General features: G+C 40.5%; 1 protein-coding gene across 8 annotated transcripts in view; it reads right to left on the minus strand.

Moving 5' to 3' along the window:
* Positions 1-7,365, minus strand: part of rg (A kinase anchor protein rugose) — a 1,617,632-nt gene that overhangs the window by 889,879 nt on the left and 720,388 nt on the right. The gene's annotated exons all lie outside the window — the stretch shown is intronic.

The raw sequence follows: 7,365 nt of genomic DNA on the forward strand, positions 1-7,365 counted from the left end.
GAAACGAGCGAATTTTCTTTGAAACTCGACTCGACTCGAAACAGACATCTATGAGCTCGACTCGAGAACTCGGCTCGAAAAATTTCTTCCAACTCAACTCGAAACTTGACTTGAATTCGGGTCGAGTTTCGAATCGAGTGGGGTTAAAATGAGCCAATTCGAGCTAAATCCTGTGTGTAGTTCCAAATACTCTTACCAGTATAGACAATACAGTATAATTATCAATGATACTATTACTACGACTACTAAATTATATTATTATTATTATTATTATTATTATTATTATTATTATTATTATTATTATTATTATTATTATTATTATTATTATTATTATTATTATTATTATAACATCGTGTATAACAATGAAAGGTAGGCGGTTTATACCTGAATACTGAAAACTAGTTCACTGTCGATCTCAGTCATCGAGAAGTCTTCAGGAGGCAATGACATAGATCACGAGGTTCTAGGTTTGAGTTCCGGGGGAGCAAGTATTCGGGCTCGAGCCAAAAATTGTTAAAGCTTATAGGACACCGGCCAAACATGTTCAAAACTGTTCGGCCCGGGTTTAGGGTTGTCAACGGCTCGGCTCATAGCTCACTCACTATCGAGCCGAACCGAGAAGTGATCCGAGCCAACAGTTCACCAAACAGAGCTGGCTCGAACCGATGGCTTATCCGAACAGAACCGAATTGAGCTGATTGCTCACTCAACCGACCCAGTTCAAGCCATCGATTCAGTTGAGCTGAGTCGAACCGAGCCGATGGACTCATTTCAACGGACTGGCTCGAGCAGATGGGTCACATAAGCCGAGTCGGTGGCTCGTCCCAACCGAGCCGGTTCGAGCCATCGGCTCAATTGAACCAAGTCGATGGTTTGTCCCAACCGAGCCGATGGCTCATCTCAATCGAACCGGCTCGAGAAGTTCGCTCAATTGAACCTAGCCAAGCCGGTTGGCATCACTACCCGGATTGGGATTCTGCTTGAGCTCAAAAAGTCGACCCTGCAAGCCTCAGCCTTGATGGTAAGAACTACATACTTATATTGGTGCTCACGACATTTGCGACAGTCTCGTCATAAAAATCTATTGTCGTCTCGTCGTTATCGAGACAAGACGAGACACATTAAAAGTACCCTACAAGATGCACTAGAAGTACAAGACGAGATGCACCTCTGTCGTGAGCAACACTAAAAGTATTCCACATTACTGCTCACATTTCTCATGGCTTTCGCTTTCCAGTCTAATCAGCCCATGATTTCAAAACGAGTTAAAACAAGCTGAACGAGCGACCTCAAAACAGTGACTCGACTCGAAAAAATTACCTTCGAGTCGAATTTCGAGTGAAGTCGAGTTTTAGCTCGACTTGTGCCCATCCCTATATAAAAGAGTTAGTAGAATTAAAAAAAAAAAAAAGTACGAGGAAACTGGAAAACTTTGGGTAACCTTACAGACATGAGTCAACCACAATATCGCGTGATCTGGAACTGAATTAAAGGTACCCACATTGGCGTTCTAAACAGTCAATATACTGGGTGTACCAAAAGCCCAGGACCATAGGCCAAGTCCGTTAAAGCAAAGATACGAACGAAAATATAAAACGAGAGAAAAGTTGTTGGAAATATATATGGTTTTCAATGGATATTTTTTTCTGTTTGGGCACTACACTAGTAAAGCGTTCTACGCTAAATGGAAGAGTACAGTTCAGCAGACTGTTTCCTTGGGTTCTCATCACACCCACAAAATAGAGTGTTATTTGCAAATGTGTCCGAAGTGTTTAAGATTTCCTCTCATAACGATGTCCACGTTCCTCATACCAGGGGTGCCAATCCCCCCCAAAGCTGATGGCGCACTCCCCCCCAAAACTAATAATCTCTTCCCTCCTCAAAACTCAAGTCCTCTAAAAACAATTGCCCAGTGTAGCAGTAGTTTTTATAGTACTAGTAATTGTTATTTTTATTGTTTTTATTTCCTGTAGTAGTATTATAGAATGCTTGTAGTAGTAGTAGGGGCAGTAGTAATTATAAAAATGGCATTACTTTTATTAGTAGTCTTCGTAGTGTACAATACTAAATATGTTCTATAAGGATATTGAAGGATATAAAAACTTCTACACACTGTATATGGCACAGGTATTCTTTCTTTACAATTAGTAGTATTATTTTATTTACAAAATATTAATATAATTCCCTTGTACATGAAAAGTAAGACGCAAGTTACAAGTTATTGAGTGTGATACCAAAAGAAAATGTTATCCTCGAAATTAGCCTACAAAAAGAAGTGATATCCAACAAAAAACATTCCTGTAAAAGAGCCAAGTACAAGTGGCCTTAAAAAGAATTGAAATCACAAAAATAGGCGCCAAGTTCTGGTGGACAACAGTTACAAACACTCACTGGCTCACTTCAAATTTAGATTTGAAACTTGGCTGTTGTCTGTATGGTTACCACTAGCTCACAATTATGTCAAACTACTTTATAATTTTCAACAGACAACATCGGGAAGTTTCAAATCTAAATTCTTCCCCAATTTTTTTTATTCCCCCCAATTTTTTTCTCGATGAAACCATTGCGCCATTTATCCCTCCTGTGGGCGGCCCTTCTCTCTTAAAACGAACCAACCTTTCCTTCCATACGGCTACTTGCGCGGTACTTCATTCATCGAGTGTCTAAGCAGGGGGTACGGGGTTCACCCCGGAAAATTTTTGAAAATCAGCTTCTCAAAATCGTGTTTTAATGCTATTCCGGCAGTAAAATTGCTAGTTCGAAAGTAGAGTAAAATCCCCCCCAAAATTTTTCTCAATGGCGCAGCTTGCGCCATTCATCCCCCCTGTGGGCGGCCCTGCCTCATACCATATTTTCGTTCCTCTTACATTCGGATCGGACAATTGCTAGACTGGAAACATTGCTTTTTTCATTTAACATAGGTCTCCTTCCCAGTGCGGAGCCCAAATGGCTGGTGCGATTGAAAATAATTAATCTTTTTAAATTAAAAAATCCCATTTCTTTCCAGCATTATTCATAACAGAGCTGGCCTGGGGCCCCGTATTTCTGACACACTCGGTATAGTATGAAAAGACTATACTGTCATTCGGTTTACGTACTCTAAAAATTCCAGCGTTCCAGTTAGTATAGAAGTGCGTGAAATTTAAGTTACAAAATTGGAATCTAACAAAGAATCAAAATGGAAGTCATGCCCATTCAACTTCGCTTTCACTTTGTAAGGAAAAGATCGAGTGACCTTGAGTTCCGAACTCCTAACGGCAAAGTTCGGGCACCTTTGGTTACAACAGGTTATCTGCATCGAATCTTACGTAATGCGCCTCTCAGAACGGAAGTGACTTTCTCGACAATTTTACCTTGCCTTAGTTTCATCAATGATTATTAGATTAGTGCAGGCGCGCACCCAGAAATTTTAGTTGGAAGGGGTTCAAGCTCTGGACAATACCACAACCCATTACATTTATAGAGAATGGAATGAGTATTATTCTGCACCCAAAAAAGACATTAAGTAATTGTAAAATACTTACACCTACATTTTCAGAAAAAAAAAAAACGATAGAACTAGATTATTTTTATAAGTGAAAGGGTACTTATAGATGAACTATAAGATCAAATTTTTATGCTACGTACATCAATCATTTCCCTGATAAACAAGTGTCGTTTTATTGAAAAAGTGCGTTGAGTTAGGAAGTTTCCTTTTGGGGGTGTCCGGACCTAATGGATCCCTTTCTGGCTGCGCCCCTGGATTAGTCTCTCGTTGCATGCTAAAGCAACTTCTCACATTTTTCATTAAGATATTGTGATAATATGAGGCGCATCCAGAAAGTAAGTTTCCCACGCGTCCCATAGCTAGGAAACCGTATGTTGCGCGAAGCGACGCGTGTACGTGAGAGAGTAAGGTCCTAACATGGCGCATGCGCCAGCAGAACTTCCCTAATTCTTTCAGTAGCGTCGTGGCAGTGACTGAAGATTGGCGTTTCTATTCAGCTCCCGCCGCGTGTGAAGTGCGAGCAGTGATAAAGTTTTTGAATGCACAGGGCATAGCACCGATTGAAATCCATCGTCAGCTGTATCGTTGCAAAAATGTCAATGCTGACCCTGTGCGCCTTGCTTTGTGCTCCAAGGTCAGTTGCTTCAACACAAAACTTCTTGATCAACAGGCACTCCGTGACAGTGGTGTGCAATAAGGAGCGGAAAATCTGCAGGAACTGCTTGCTCATGCCGTTAGGCCCATGTATCTGGCAAAGCTAACGATGGATTTCGATTGGTGCTATGCCTTGTGCATTCAACAACTTTATGCCTGCTCGCACTTCACACGTGGCGGGAGCTGGAATAGGAACGTCCATCTTCAACCACTGCCACGACGCTACTGAGAGCACTAGGAAAGTTTCGCTAGTGCATGTGCCATGCTAGAATCTTACTCTCTCACGTACACGTAGTCGCTTCGCGCAACATACCGTTTCCTAGCTATGGGAACTTACTTTCTGGATGCACCTCGTATTAATTAAAATACATGCATATATTAAGCATGTCAGTACTATCACGCAACGTACAATTTTGCAATGAATTCGCAATGCATTACTTTTCATTTCAAGTTGACACGGTGGTTCACTGGTAGAGTGCTTACTTCTGGTGCGTGAGGTCCCTAGTTCGATCGCCGGTCAAGGAAGTTTGTGGCGGACAACATCGTGTCCATGAGTTTTCTCGGGGTCCTCCCTTTCCTCCCACTTTTCATTTTACCAATTCTTCCACCATCACTCATTTGCTTTAGTCATCGTCTTTCTTACTCTAAAGGGCATAATCGTGGAACGTTGAACTTGTTTCTTTAAATTTCAAATTGAATTTTCAACGTATATTCTGCGGTTAACAAAAGTTGGCATCTGACAGCTTCATCTATTGTAAACAGAACATGGAAGATAGATCTTTCCGATCACTGCAGTATTCTTTCGCACTGTTTCTAGGCAACTAAGACCACTGACTGCACTATTGCTGGTTGTTGAATGTTGAATTTTTTGTCAAATATCTAATTACCATTATTATTGTTATTTGAATATTATATAAGTCTATTACAAATCATTCTGTCGCAATATTACAATTATAGAACTATGGCTGACATGCTAGACGTTCTACGTTCGTCGCTAGAGCTGTTGTCTTCATTGTTACAGAGTCTTTGGAAACATCGTCTCTAACGCACTCTGTGAGTTGTCCAATTGTCAGACACCAGTTTGCATTTACCGTACAGTATTGATATAAATTACGGAAAATGTTCTTTCTTGTGAAGATCATGGCGGAACAATAGACTTGAAAGAAAGACAGAAAATAATTACCTCCTTTTCTTATTTTAATCTGAACAACGTGAATTAAGAAGGTAAACTTCTTGAAAAAAAAAAAATCCAACCAAAATGCGTATTTGTTCTGACTTTTGCTCACTCTTAATGTGTTACGTTAAAATTAATGGATTTATTAGTCTTCTCTAACTATATGTATATATACACTCTACTGTTATGCAACCAGAAATATTCAGATGTTAGCATGCACAGTATAGCATCCAAGAGATCTTACAAGGAAAGTACTTGGGCTCGAACGGGTGAATACACACAAAAAGGAAAGCATGTGTAATGTTAGCACCCTGGAAGCAAACAGTGATATTCGTTTTTTTCTGCAAGATGATGTAAACGTCCGCAAGAGCAGGACAAAGTAGAGCAAGTGCCTTAACTTCAGTGCGCCGATAAAGTCTGACCTCGAGCCATTTTTGCGGAAAAGGGTTGGGCGGACGGAAACATCGGCTCACACGTATCCCATTATTTTTGGGGGTACACATGCTGAATGAAAACGTATTACCCCAGGGCCCCCGGAGGATGCCAGACAGGATCTACCTCACAATTTTCAAATGGTGAGGGGGTCAAGTATTATATCATTTGAAAGGTGTTGTGAAAAGAAACAAGCTGCAACAAATCCCGAGTCTGTATGCGCATCCTATGCAAAATTGTGGTCACAGATTCTCATGACAACTGTGTTGACATTTTGAGTTGAGTTGATTTTGAGCTTAACGTCCCTTTCAGCAACGAGACTATATGAGACGGGACCTACTGATTAACGTGGAATTCGAACCACATGAGCTTCCGCCGGAATCGAACCTGGGTCTTCCACATCAAAAGCACGTACGCTAACCGCTTAGCCACGAATGAGCTCTGTTGACATTTTGACTGCCTACAATTTTGTACCGGGTGAGCGCAGAGACTTGGGACTTGCTTCATCTTCTTTCTTTTCACAATACCTTTCCAACGATGTACTACTTGACCGCCTTACTATTTGAAATTTTTGTTTGGACCCTATCTGGAACCCTCCGGGGGATCCTGGGACACAACTTTTCGATTCAAAATGTGTGCCCCTAAAAATAATGGGATAAGTGTTCGCTGATTTTTCAATTCACCCAACCCTTTTCCGCAAAAACGGCCCAGGGCCAGACTTTATAGACGCCCTGTAGTTATGGTACGTACTCTACTGTGCCCTGCTCTTGCGGACGTTTACATCATCTTGCATAAAAATGGACATCACTGTTTCTTTCCCGGGGGCTAACATTACACATGCTTTCCTTTTTGTCCGTATTCACCCGTTCGAGTCCAAGTGCTTTCCTTGTTAGTAATTTAGTTTTGTTTCACAACTTCAAGAACCAACTGAATGTGGAATCGTAATAAAAAGGAAAAAAAAATCACAATTATAAAATTAAAAAGCCATGTTTTTATACAATGTATTAAGCAATGTGTTTATACAATGTATTACAGTTGTTTTTTTTTTTTTTTTTTTTTTTTTTTTTTTTTTAAGTAAAATGAAACTGTATTAAGACTTAAAAGGCATTAAGTGCGATTCAGTGATTAACTGACGTCCTCAAATGCCACAAAAACCATAGCCGTCAATCTTCAGAAACATGTCCAATGTTTTAAGTCCTATTATCATTTCATTTTACACCACTATTCTCCCCCCCCCACACACACACAAACACAAAACTCTTTTGTAGTGCATTTAATGAAAGTATTGAGAGCTTCTCCGTGGTTAGGCGGTTCGCGTACACACGTTTGGCGTGGGAGACCCGGGTTCGATTCCCGGCGGGAGCTCTTGTGGTTCGGATTCCACGTTAATCAGTAGGTCCCGTCTCATATAGTCTCGCTGCTGAAAGGGCCGTTAAACTCAAAATCAACTCAACTCATTATGAAAGCATTGCTTATAAAAGTTTTTTTTTTTTTTTAATGGTTATTACTTACAAGGCTTAGTTCACTGAAGTTTCACAACAGATTACGGTATTGTTAAGCTTTTAATTTCGTTCGTATGGTTGGTTGATCGTGACGCAAGATTATGGATGAACACTGC

This window comes from Thermobia domestica, chromosome 14 (assembly GCF_964235325.1).
Source record: "Thermobia domestica chromosome 14, izTheDome1.hap1.1, whole genome shotgun sequence".
Lineage (NCBI taxonomy): Eukaryota > Metazoa > Arthropoda > Insecta > Zygentoma > Lepismatidae > Thermobia > Thermobia domestica.